The following is a 12,987-nucleotide window of genomic DNA, read 5'->3' on the forward strand; positions in this document are numbered from 1 at the left end:
GCTTAAACGCACTGAGCCAGGCACCCCTTATTTTTAATTTTTTAAAAAGATTTTATTTATTCATTTGAGAGAGAGACAGAGATAGCATGGAGGTGGGCAGAAGGAGAGGGAGAGGGATAAGCAGACTCTCAGCTGGGCACAGAGCCTAATACAGGGCTTGATCTCAGGACCCCAAGATCATGACCTGAGCCAAAGTCAGTTGCTCAACTGACTGAGCCACCCAGGCGCCTCTCAAGACTATAAATAGCATTTTGTCTCCTTGAGTTCTAGATTAGGATTTTGCATCTTTGCAAATTCTTAATAAATGTCTAATGTCCCAAAGGAATTCATTATAAAAATACATGAAGTGGTATATACAAAAATACTTTTGGGAATAGCTCATATTGAATTACAGAAATATAAACACTCTTTAATAGACAATAAAATGAATAAATTAAGGTACATCTTGATAATGAAATACTAAGCAGTGATTTTAAAATACAGCAGTACCGGGAAGCCTACGTGGCTCAGTCAGTTAGATGTCTGACTTCAGCTGAGGTCATGATTTCAGGGTCCAGGATCATGCCCAGTGACTGGCTCAGTGCTCAGCAGGGAGTTTGCTGTCTCTCTCTCCCTTTCCATCAGTCCCTTCCCACTACTTGTGCTCTCTCCCCGCCCCCCTCAAATGAATAAATAAAATCCTTTAAAAAAATACAACAGTACTACTATGGTCAATGCATTATTTATTTATTTGACAGAGATAAATCACAAGTAGGCAGAGAGGCAGGCAAAGAGAGAGAGGAGAAAGCAGGCTCCCTCCAAGCAGAGAGCCCAATGCGGGACTAGATCCCAGGACCCCGAGATCATGACCTGAGCAGAAGGAAAAGGCTTAACCCATTGAGCCACCCAGGTGCCATGGTCAATGCATTATTAAATAAAGCAGGCAGGTTATAGGATTTATATGTAAGTGATACCCCTCTATAAAATCACACAGAAAAAAATATTCGAAATATATCCATTAAAATACTAAGAGCATAATGGGGCACCTGGGTGTCTCAATGGGTTAAAGTCTCTGCCTTCAGCTCAGGTCATGATCTTGGGGTCCTGGGATTGAGCCCTGCATCAGGTTCTCTGCTCAGCGGGGAGCCTGCTTCCCCTCCTCTCTCTCTCTGCCTGCCTCTCTCTGCCTACTTGTGATCTCTGTCAGCAAGTTTCTATTTTTGCATTGTTTATACTTTTCATAATAAAAATCATAACAATATTGTTTCCATTTAAAAATAAATTACCATAATGGTAGTTGGTATTTATTATCCCAGCAGTAGGAAAATTATGAGCAATTGAGAAAATGTCTTTGACACGAATAGGGACAGAAAAGGAAATTAGTGTGATTGAAACCAATAATAACTAAAAGTTCTGTAACAGTCATTTAAATGTTGACTCCTACCCCCTGGTACATTGATATAGCCTCATTATCAAGAACATTCTGTGAATGACCAATTTTCAGGAGAGTTCAAATTAATAAGACAGTGTATGCAAAGCAGAAAGCATTGTGTCAGATATACAGTGAATTTCTCTGTTCAATCACTAACCAGAAAATTTTTGGTGGGGTCTTTGCAAAATTTGAGCACTTTTTAATTTATCATTTTGTTTATGATATCATTTTCCTTGTTCTGATTAATACTTTGTAAGCATATATGTATATATTTTTAGATTTTTAAAAAAAATTTTTATTTGACAGAGATCACAAGTAGGCAGAGGGGCAGGCAGGGGGTGGGGGGAAGCTCGCCACTGAGCAGAGAGCCCAATGTGGGGCTGGATCCCAGGACTCCGGGATCATGACCTCAGCCGAAGGCAGAGGCTTCAGCCCACTGAGCCACCCAGGTGCCCCCGTAAGCATATTTTTTATTAGCTGGATAATACTCCATCATGGGGATGTAATAGATGGAGGAACATTCCTCTTCTATTTCCCTATTGTAGTTTGCAAATTTTGGACATCTCAGAGGCTATTACCAGGTATCTACTGTCTTATATTTTAGACCTGTGGTTCTAAATTTTCAGGGGTCTTAAATCTCTTTGAGGTGGCGCCTGGGTGGCTCAGTGGGTTATGCCTCTACCTTTGGCTCAGATCATGATCCCAGAGTCCTGGGATTGAGCCCCGCATCAGGCTCTCTGCTCAGCAGGGAGCCTGCTTCCTCCTCTCTCTCTGCCTGCTTCTCTGTCTACTTGTGATCTTTGTCTGTTAAATAAATAAATAAAATATTTTAAATAAATCTCTTTGAAAATCTTATGGGATCTTAAAACTTCTTCCAAGAAAAAAAATCAAATGAATAAATATCTGCAAAAATTATGCATACAATTTCATGGAGTCTGCAGAGCCCTGACATCTAAGGGTGGGGACCAAGACCTTATTTAAAACCCTGCTGTAACAAAAAAACCCTGCTATAACAACTAACTCACAAACATTAAGTATACTTACTATATTTTTTTAATTTCTCATAGTTTATCAAAAGCACAATAAGGATTTGGCTTGAAGCAAATTTAAGACAACCCAAAACCCAAAATGCCCCAAAATCAAATTAGATCTGGTCACTGCAAGAAACTTTTTTTTTTTTTTTTAAGAGAGAGAGAGTGAGCAGGAGTGCATGGGTGAGGCAGAGGGAGGAGAGAGAAACTCTTAATCAGGCTCTGCTCCCAGCACAGAGCCCAATACGGAGCTCGATCTCACAATACTGAGATCACGACCTGAGTTAAAATCAAGAGTCGGACGCTTAACTGACTGAGCCACCCAACCATCCCGACTGCAACAAATGTCTATCCTTATCCAGACTTCCAGGATGTGGCTGTACCAGACATGAAAATATACTGCAAGGTCTCTTTAATTAAAACAGCGTGGTAGCAGTGCATAAATAGATGAACAGACCAGTGGAGCAGAACAGAAGGCATAGAAATAGTACCAAGCATATCTGGAAATTTATTATATGATGAAAATGAATGAGATCACAAGTTTTTAATAATGGTATTAGGGAAACTGGGTAGCCATTTGAAAAATATAAACTTAAATCCATTCCTCCAAACTTAAATCCATTAAACTCCAAATGTATCAGAGATATAAATGGAAAAGATGAAACCATACAGATATTAGAAAAGGACACAGGTAAATTCCTCTTTAATCCTGGGGTTTAGAAAGTCTTTCAAAGTCCAGAAGTAATAAAAAAAAATGGTAAATTTGATTACATAACTTTAAAAAAAATTGAATGGCAAAAAAACACCATAAACAAAGTTAAAATACCACTGACAAACTAAAAGAAAATACATGTACCATGCATCACAGATGAAGGACTAATATCCTTCATCTGTGATGAATTCTTTTTTTTTTAAAAGATTTTATTTATTTATTTGACAGAGTGAGATCACAAGTAGACAGAGAGAGGAGGAAGCAGGCTCCCTGCCAGTAAGAGAGCCCAATGCAGGACTCAATCCCAGGACCCTGAGATCATGACCTGAGCCGAAGGCAGAGGCTTAACCCACCTTAAGAGGCTTAATGCCATCCAGGCACCCAATGAATTCTTAAACATTGAGACAAAACACCAAAAAACTGAAAGAAAAATAGGAAAAAGATATGAATACATAGTTTGCAGAGAAGATATAAAAATGCCCCTTATGCATATGAAAAGATGTCCATCAACATGGTACTGGAAGTCTTAGCCAGAGCAATTTTAGGCAAAAAAAAAGAGAGGTAAAAGGCGTCCAAATTGGAAAGGCAGAAGTAAAATTACTTCTATTCTTAGATGACATGATCCTGCATGTAGAAAACCCTAGAGATTCACACATTAACACGAATCTGTTAGAATAAACAAATTCAGGGGCACCTGGGTGGCTCAGTGGGTTAAAGCCTCTGCCTTCAGCTCGGGCAGTGGTCTTGGGGTCCTGGGATTGAGCCCCGCGTCAGGATCTCTGCTCAATGGGGAGCCTGCTTCCTCCCTCTCTCTCTGCCTGCCTCTCTGCCTGCTTGTGATCTCTGTCTGTCAAATAAATAAATAAAATCTTTAAAAAAAAAAAAGAATAAACAAATTCAGCAAAGTTGCAGCCTTCAAAGTCAACTCAAAAATCAGTTGCATTTCTACACAGTAATAATGAAGTATCTGAAAAGGAAATTAAGAAAACAATTCCACTTAGGACAGTATCAAAAAGAACAAAATACTTCGGACTAAACTTAACCAAGGAAGCAAATGACTTACACACTGAAAACTACAAAACACTGCTGAAAGAAATGGAAGAAGACATAAATAAATGATAAGATCCTGTTGCCCAAGGACTGGAAGACAAATTCCTATGTTGAAGCTGGAACATCTACTGTCACTGTATTTGAAGAGAGGACCATTGTGGAAGTAATTAAAATTAAATGAGTTTATAAGGGTGGGGTCCTGGTACAATACTATTAGTATTCCTATAAAAAGAGACACTAGAGGGGCGCCTGGGTGGCTCAGTGGGTTGAGCCCCTGCCTTCGGCTCAGGTCATGATCTCGGGGTCCTGGGATCGAGTCCCGCGCATCGGGCTCTCTGCTCAGCGGGGAGCCTGCTTCTCTCTCTCTCTCTCTCTCTCTCTCTGCCTGCCTCTCTGCCTACTTGTGATCTCTCTGTCAGATAAATAAATAAATAAATCTTTAAAAGAGACACTAGAGTGGCGCCTGGGTGGCTCAGTGATCCCGGGGTCCTGGGATCGAGCCCCACACTGGGCTCTCTGCTCAGCAGGGAGCCTACTTCCCTTCCTCTCTCTCTCTCTGCCTCGCTGCCTACTTGTCATCTCTGTCAAATAAATAAATAAAATCTTTAAAAAAAATAAAAGAGAGACACTAGAGAGAGCTTGCTTTCTCTCTCTCTCTCTCTCTGTCTTCCTGTGAAGACACAGCAAGATTGTGAGCATGTGCAAGCCTGGAAGGGAGCCCTAACTAGAAACCAACTATGCTGGCACCCTGGTCTCAGACTTCCAGCCTCCCTAACTCTGAGCAGCCTCAGGTGACCAAGACAGATACCAATACTACCTAAAGTGATATACAGATTTAATGCAATCCTTATCAAAACTCAATGATTTTTTTTGTAAAAACAAAAAAATTCATCCTAAAATACACACAGCATCTGAACGAACAGTCTTTTTTTTTTTTTTTTTTTAAAGGAACAGTCTTGAAAAAGAACAAAGCTGGAACACAGAATGCTGCTGGTTAGAACAGGGAACACTGATTTCAAAACATTACAGGGGTGCCTGGGTGGCTCAGTGGGTTAAAGCCTCTGCCTTTGGCTCAAGTCATGATCTCAGGGTCCTGGGATGGACCCCTGCATTGGGCTCTCTGCTCAGCAGGAAGCCTGCTTCCCCCTCTCTCCTCTGCCTGCCTTTCTGCCTACTTGGGATCTCTGTCTGTCAAATAAATAAATAAAATCTTAAAAAAAAACTCATTATAAAGCTACAGTAATCAAAACAGTGTGGTACTGCCATAATGTCAGATATCTAGACCAATAGCATAGAATGGAAACCCTTGCATATATGCTCAAATACTTTTCAACAAATAGCACCAGTTAAACTGGGTATCTATATGCAAAAGAATGAAGATGGACCCCTATTTTTGTACTATATACAAAAGTTAACTCAAAAACATATCACAGATCCAAATGTAAGAACTAAAACTATAACTCTTAGAAGAAACCATAGGGAAAATTTTTCACAGTGTTGGATGTAACTAATTAACCTAATGATTTCTTGGATATTTCAAAGAAAGCAAAAGCAACAAAGGAAAAAATAGGTTGTGGACTATATCAAAATTAAAAAACTTGTGCGTTAGGGGCGCCTGGGTGGCTCAGTGGGTTAAAGCCTCTGCCTTCGGCTCAGGTCATGATCCCAGGGTCCTGGGATCGAGCCCCGCATCAGGCTCTCTACTCCGTGGGGAGCCTGCTTCCTCCTCTCTCTGCCTGCCTCTCTGCTTACCTGTGATTTCTCTCTGTCAAATAAGTAAATAAAATCTTTAAAAAAAAAAAACAAACAAACTTGTGCGTTAAAGGAAACTATCTACAGAGTAAAAAAACAATCCATGGACAGGGAACAAGTATTTGTAAATCATGTGTCTAATAAGGGATCAATACTTAGGATACAAAAAAAAAAAAAATTCCTACAACTCAGCAACAAAAAACAACCCAATAGAAATAGGCAAAGGACATTTCTCAAAGATATTCAAATGGCTGAGAAGCACATGAAAAGATCCCCAACATCACTAATCATTAGGCCAATGCACAGCAAAACCACAACATGGGGCACCTGCCTGGCTCAGCTGGATTGTGAGTATGAGTCTCATGTGGGGTACAGAGCAGAGATTACTAAAAAAAGTAATAAACTTAAAAGAAATTCACAATGAGATACCACTTCATGCTTATTAGGATAGCTATCATAAAAATACTTTAAAATATAAATATAGGGGCGCCTGGGTGGCTCAGTTGGTTGGGGCCTCTGCCTTTGGCTTGAGTCATGGTCCCGGCGTCCTGGGATCGAGCCCCATATAGGGCTCTCTGCTCAGCAGGGAGCCTGCTTCCTCCTCTCTCTCTGCCTGCCTCTCTGCCTACTTGTGATCTCTGTCTGTCAAATAAATAAATAAAATCTTTAAAAATATATAAATATATAAGTATAGCAAGTGTTGGCAAGGATGTGGAGAAACTGGAATCTTTGTCCTTTGCTGGATGGAAGATAAAATGGTTTAGCATTTTAGCAAAATACAATACAAATGGAAAATGGTGTATGGTGATTCCTCACAAAATTAAACATAGAATTACTGTGACCCAGCAATTCCACTTCTGGGTATGTACCCCCAAGAAGAGAAAGCAGGAATTCGTTAACAAATACAGGTATTTGTTAACAAATGTTTGTAGCACTATTACTCATAGTAGCCAAAAGGTGGAAGTTAGAGGGAGGGGCAATTGGGGAGTTATTGTTCAATGGGAGCAGAGTTTTAGTTTTGGAAGATGAAGAAAGTTTTGGAGATGGATGATTGTGATGGCTGCACAACAACATAAACGTACTTAATGTCACTGAATGGTACATTTAAAAACAGGGCACCTGGGTGGCTCAGTGGGTTAAAGCCTCTGCCTTCACCTCAGGTCATGATCCCAGGGTCCTGGGATCGAGCCTCACATCGGACTCTCTGCTCAGCAGGGAGCCTGCTTCCCCCTCTCTCTGTCTGCTTCTCTGCCTACTTGTGATTTCTCTCTCTGTCAAATAAATAAAATCTTTAAAAAAAATAGGCCAGTTTTATGTATGTTTATATTTTCTGTATATTTTAATGTATATTCAAACATAAAAACCCCCAACAAACTAAAGAAATTGATTACCTACAATGAGCGCGTGGGAACAGTGTGGGAAGAATGGAGTAACAGGATTGGGAGAGAAGGAATGGTGGAAGAGTGATGGGGTAGATCTTTTGTCTAATTATGGCTTTTAGGAATGCCAGGGTGGCACAGATGGTTAAGCATCTGACTCTTGGTTTCAGCTCAGGTCAGGATCTCAGGGTTATGAGATCAAGCCCTGAGTTGGGCTCTAGCTCAGCATGGAATCTGCTTAGCTTTCTCTTTCTCTCTGCCCCTCACATCCCACTGCATGTCTGTGCTCTCTCTCTTTCTCAAATAAATAAATCTTAAAGAAAAAATAATTAAGGCTTTTAGAACCATAGTAATGTTTCATATAGTCAAAAAATAATTAAGGTCAGTCGGGATGTATGTGCGTGTAAATCCAAAATACAATACAAATAGTAACAAATGAACCTATCTATATTACAAATCAGTAACATTATCATACAGGAGGGTATAGGAAAAGCTGTATTTCCACTATATACTGTAAGACTAAAGATTAAAGTAACTGTACGAGGTATGGGAGTGTAGGTCGGCAATTTTTTAAGTTTAAAATCAATTAGTTAACATATAGTGTATTGTGTGATGTGTTCTTGTTTTTTTGTTTCTTTTTTTTTTTTGTTTTCTTTTTATGTTTCAGAGGTAGTTTAGTGATTCATCAGTGCATTTAACACCCAGTACTCATTACGTCAAGTGCTCTCCTTAATGCTCATCACCCCATCCTCCCACCCACCTAACCCTCAGTTTGTTTCCTGTAGTTAGGAGGCTCTTATTTGTCGTCCTCTCTGATTTTGTCTTATTTTAGGTCAGCATTTTTTTTTAAAGATTTTATTTATTTATTTGACAGACAGAGATCACAAAAAAGCAGAGAGAGACGAGGACGCATGCTCCCTGCTGACCAGGACCCTGGTATCATGACCTGAGCCGAAGGCAGAGGCTTTAACCCACTGAGTCACCCAGGCGCCCCTTAAGTCAGCATTCTTAAACTACTTTCTACTTAGGACTGAGCAAGTAGATAAATATCTTGTGGTTAATAAGAGTCAACTTTTTTTTTTTTTTTAAGATTTCATTTATTTATTTGAGAGAGAAACAGTGGGGAAGGGCAGAGAGAGAGGAGGGAGAGGCAGACTCCCTTCTGAGCAGGGAGCCCCATATAGGCGGATCCCAGACCCCTGGGATCATGACCTGAAGGTAGACACTTAGCCACCAAGGTGCTCCAAGAGTCGACTTTTCCATTGCCAGAGAAAGGAGTTACCAAAAAAAGTAAATGGAGAAGGCTGGAATAAACCCTCAGAGTTAAACTGGAATTAGAGAAATCTTATGAAACAATAAATTATCTGTATAGATATTCACACAGGTAGATATAGGGGTGTGTGTGCGTGTAGATACATATACTTCATAGCTGAGGGTACCTAGAAGCAATGGGTATATTTAATCTTGGTTTCTAAATACCATTTTCTACTAAAAGGTGCCAGTGTTCCCTGGAAATGCACATGTTCCAGAAATGGGGCTGGAAAAGTATAAACAGAAAGTTAGGGGTCCATGGCAGGGGGACCAGACACACAGCTTTCTTGATATAAGAAAAGTCATTTTCGGGGGCGCCTGGATGGCTTAGTGGGTTAAGTCTCTGCCTTCAGCTCAGGTCATGGTCTCAGGGTTATGGTCACAGGGTCCTGGGATCCAGCCCTGCATTGGGCTCTGCTCAGGGTGGGGTGGGGGGGAGCCTGCTTCCCCCTCTCTCTCTGCCTGCCTCTCTGTCTACTTGTGATCTCTCTCTCTCTCTCTCTGTCAAATAAATAAATAAAATCTTAAAAAAAAAAAAAAAGAAAAAGAAAAAGTCATTTTAGGCCTCTGGCCATCTTGTGAAAGAATGTAAGAACAAACAGCCACTATCAGGCCAGGAGATAACCTAATCATACCAGGGATGACAAATAAGGGGTAAAACTCACCAGGCTGATTCAAAAGTGAAGACTGACCTGATGTATATTCTTGAATTGTATTTGTAGGCTCTAAACCCCTTTGAGCACTCAGATACCAGACCAGTTGGAGCCAGACAACTGATGATGCTGTCCTTTGCCAGCCCTCATGACTTTGACTCACAGTCAGTCATTTTAAGATGACTTTTGCCTGTGTTCCATGCTGTATTCCCCATTGTACAAGCCCCTTTGTTAACATATAGGCACCCTTAGCTTAAAACTTCCCCAATTCTTTTGTTTAGGGAGACACTGCTTTAGGGAAAATCCCTGGTGTTCTCCTTTACTCAGTGTAAGGAAAACTCTTCCTTTTCCTATTCTTTGACTGGTTTTGTCTTTCGGCTTGACACCCACCAAGAGACAAACCCAGTTTTGGATAACAAAAGTACAGTATCAGCTTGAAACATCTCGTGGTGCCAGAAAATATGGCAGTACTAAAAAAAAAAAATAATAATAGGCCACCTGGGTGGATTAAGCCTCTGCCTTCTCAGGGGCCTGAGATCAAGCCCTGCATCAGGCTCTCTGCTCAGCAGGGAGGCTGCTTCCCTCTCTCTCTCTGCCTACTTGTAATCTGTCAAATAAATAAATAAAATCTTTAAAAAAAAAATAAAGGGGACACATTGAAAGCATACAGAAGTCAACTTAAAGGAGCTCCCAATGGCCAGATCTGGGGCAATTTGAGCAAAGACATAGTGGCAATAATTAATTGTAATCTACAGAGCTAAAAAAAGAAAAAAAATCCAATTTATACATACACAAATGATTTAGTAAATAAGTGGTGGAGAAGAAAATCACTTCTAACAGTAGGATCCTATTTAATAAATCTGGAAGGAAGGATGGAAATTTAAAAAATCACCATTTGGCAGATAGCCTGTAATAATATTTTCAGGCAAAAATTATCAATGAATGTTAAGATTTACAGGTAGAAGTAAGATGAAAAGCTTAAGGTACTTCTCTACAAGACACACATTAATTACGATGGGAAAAATAGTGACTTTGCAGTGTTAAAATTGGACAGACACCACTTAAGTGATTAAAGGTACCACTAGTAATGAGGCAAATTGACCTCTTGGATCTCCTGATATGATGCACTGATAAGAACATACCACTTGCGGTGCCTGGGTGGCTCAGTGGTTTAAGCCTCTGCCTTCTGCTCAGGTTATGATCTCAGGGTCCTGGGATCTAAACCCCCATCAGGCTGTCTGCTGAGCAGGGAGCCTGCTTCCCCCCTCTCTGCCTGCCTCTGTCTACTTGTGATCTATGTCTGTCAAATAAATAAAATCTTAAAAAAAAAAAAAAAAAAAGAACACATCACTTTTGGGGTATTCTTGTCCCCAAAAGCATACTCTGAATTTAATCATAAGGAAGCATCAAACAGCCTCTAATTGGGGAACATTCTACATTGCAGAATTTACAAGATAAATGGTCAGTACTCTTCAGAAGTGCCAAGGTCAAGTAAGACAAATAAAGACCAAGGAATTGTGCCAGGTCAAAGAAGACTGTGCAGACTTACTAACTGCAACATATGATCCTGGACTGGATCTTTGTGCAGAAAAACAATAGTGAGGAACACTGATGAAATATGAATAAAGTTTGTAGATTAGTTAGTTGCAGTGTGTCAATATTAATCTCTTGCTTTTGATTATGTACTGTGATTATGTAGAATGGTAACATAACCATAAAATGGAAAAATGGGGAAGCAGGTTGAGAATATTTGGGAATTCTGGGGGGTTTGGGTGGTTCAGTCAGTGGAATGTGCAACTCCTGATTCTGGGTTTGTGAGCTTGAGCCCCGTGCTGGGCGTAGAGAATACTTAAAAATAAAATCTTGGGGCACCTGGGTGGTTCAGTGGGTTGGGCCTCTGCCTTTAGCTCAGGTCATGATCTAGGTGTCCTGGGATTGAGCCCCACATCTGGGCTCTCTGCTCAGCGGGGAGCCTGCTTCCCTCTCTCTCTCTGCCTCCCTCTCTGCCAAATAAATAAATAAAATTTAAAAAAATAAAATAAAATCTTAAAAAAGTATGTAAGGGAATTCTATTTTTGCAAGAGTTTTAAGTCTAAAACTAATTAAAAATGAAAAGTTAAAAAAATTGTAATGAACATTAGGTGTGCGGGAAGTAGGGGGTATATGGACCTTCAGTTCACCTCGAGGACTCTCAATAATTTACTCCAATGGCAAAATACTGGTGACCAGGTCACTTTGGGGGAAGAGATGCTAGGCTAGAAGTTTCAGGGGAAAAAAAAAAAGAAAGAGAGAAAAAGAAAAGCACATCATGAAAAAGAAGATGTCTCAGGGAAAGAAGAAAAACTCATGCATCTTGAAATTAGCTTTTGGATGTTCCATAGCAATTCTTTCCTTTTCTTCTCAACATCTTCTTGGAGAAAACTTTTTAAAAAAGTAATCATAAGTAACCAGAACATTTTGATCTCCACACCGGAGACAGAAGTCAGAGAAGACTGGACATCATGTCCAATCCCAGTGTCATAAAGGTTGAGCCTATCACTGCCCAGGGCCACAGTCTTCACAGGTTCTGCAAGGGTCAGTATACTGGAGTCACATGCACCTCACACTGGCACACTTGGTGGGACACAAATGGTCAGTGTCATACAAACATAACCACAACCACGCATTCACTCAGACATATACAAGGATACAACCATACAATCACAGAGCCTCCAGGCTCTTATACACGTCACAATCTCAAACCCACTAAAAAGACAGTCACTCAATTCTACTCACCACCATGACACACGAAGTCACTCCCATATAGTCATAGCCTTCCCAAACCAATATCCACAAATGTCTCTCACAATCACAATCACATACCGACTTGGGGGACACATATAATCACTAGCACTCCAGCCCACCCAACACCAACCAGTCATGACTGAACACTCACTCTGAGACATGGTAATACACAGGCAAAGAAAGACACGTTACACTTACAAACACAGCACCACATGCAGTCACCGTTTCTCAGACACACTCCAAGGGGCATAAGAGGGATACACACGCATTGTCACCATACAGTCACAGCCACACAGCTACACACAATACGTGGCTACAATATTGTGCAACCAAAACCATACGCTCACCCTGGAGACATGGAATCATAACCGCAGAGACACCCGCACCAGTCTCAGTCTCAACCACACTCACACCCCCCAAAACAAGGCGTACAGTCACACATACACAACAGAGACACAAGCAGTAATCACTCCACAGTAGCAAGGACCCCACACCCCAACACACAGTATCGCACATGGTTACACAAACACAACCAGACTTACACTCTGGAGACAGGTGGCCACAACCGCGCACTCAGTCACCCACACCTGGTCATGCAGGCACAAAGACTCATTCACAATAGGCATTCTCAGTCCGCTGCCGCCTGCGCTCACAGACCAGAGGCTCTGGACACGCCCCGTCCCCGCCCCGGACTCCCAGACCCCTCACCTTCTGCCTCCCCTTGGTCGCGTCCGGGTCCCTGTGGAGCTAACGATCTCGCCACGACGTCAAGAAAGACGTAACGTCGGGCCACTGTGGCCTCTGGGAAACGTAGTCCAGAGCCAGACCAGACGCAGATAAGATGGCGTCCTCATACGGCGGAGTCTGAGTTTGGCCGTTTGACATTGCGCCCGGGGGAGCTTCA

General features: G+C 41.2%; 1 protein-coding gene across 1 annotated transcript in view; it reads right to left on the bottom strand.

Annotated features, from left to right (window-relative positions):
• The window catches only part of ZNF565 (zinc finger protein 565), a 31,295-nt gene extending 18,440 nt beyond the window's left edge, over positions 1 to 12,855 (bottom strand). The window contains exon 1 of the mRNA XM_044256399.1: positions 12,792 to 12,855. The gene's annotated coding sequence lies outside the window, so the exon portion shown is untranslated. The remainder of the gene's footprint in view (positions 1 to 12,791) is intronic.
• Positions 12,856 to 12,987: the final 132 nt, after the last annotated feature.

This window comes from Neovison vison, chromosome 7 (genome assembly GCF_020171115.1).
Source record: "Neovison vison isolate M4711 chromosome 7, ASM_NN_V1, whole genome shotgun sequence".
In the NCBI taxonomy this organism is placed as follows: domain Eukaryota; kingdom Metazoa; phylum Chordata; class Mammalia; order Carnivora; family Mustelidae; genus Neogale; species Neogale vison.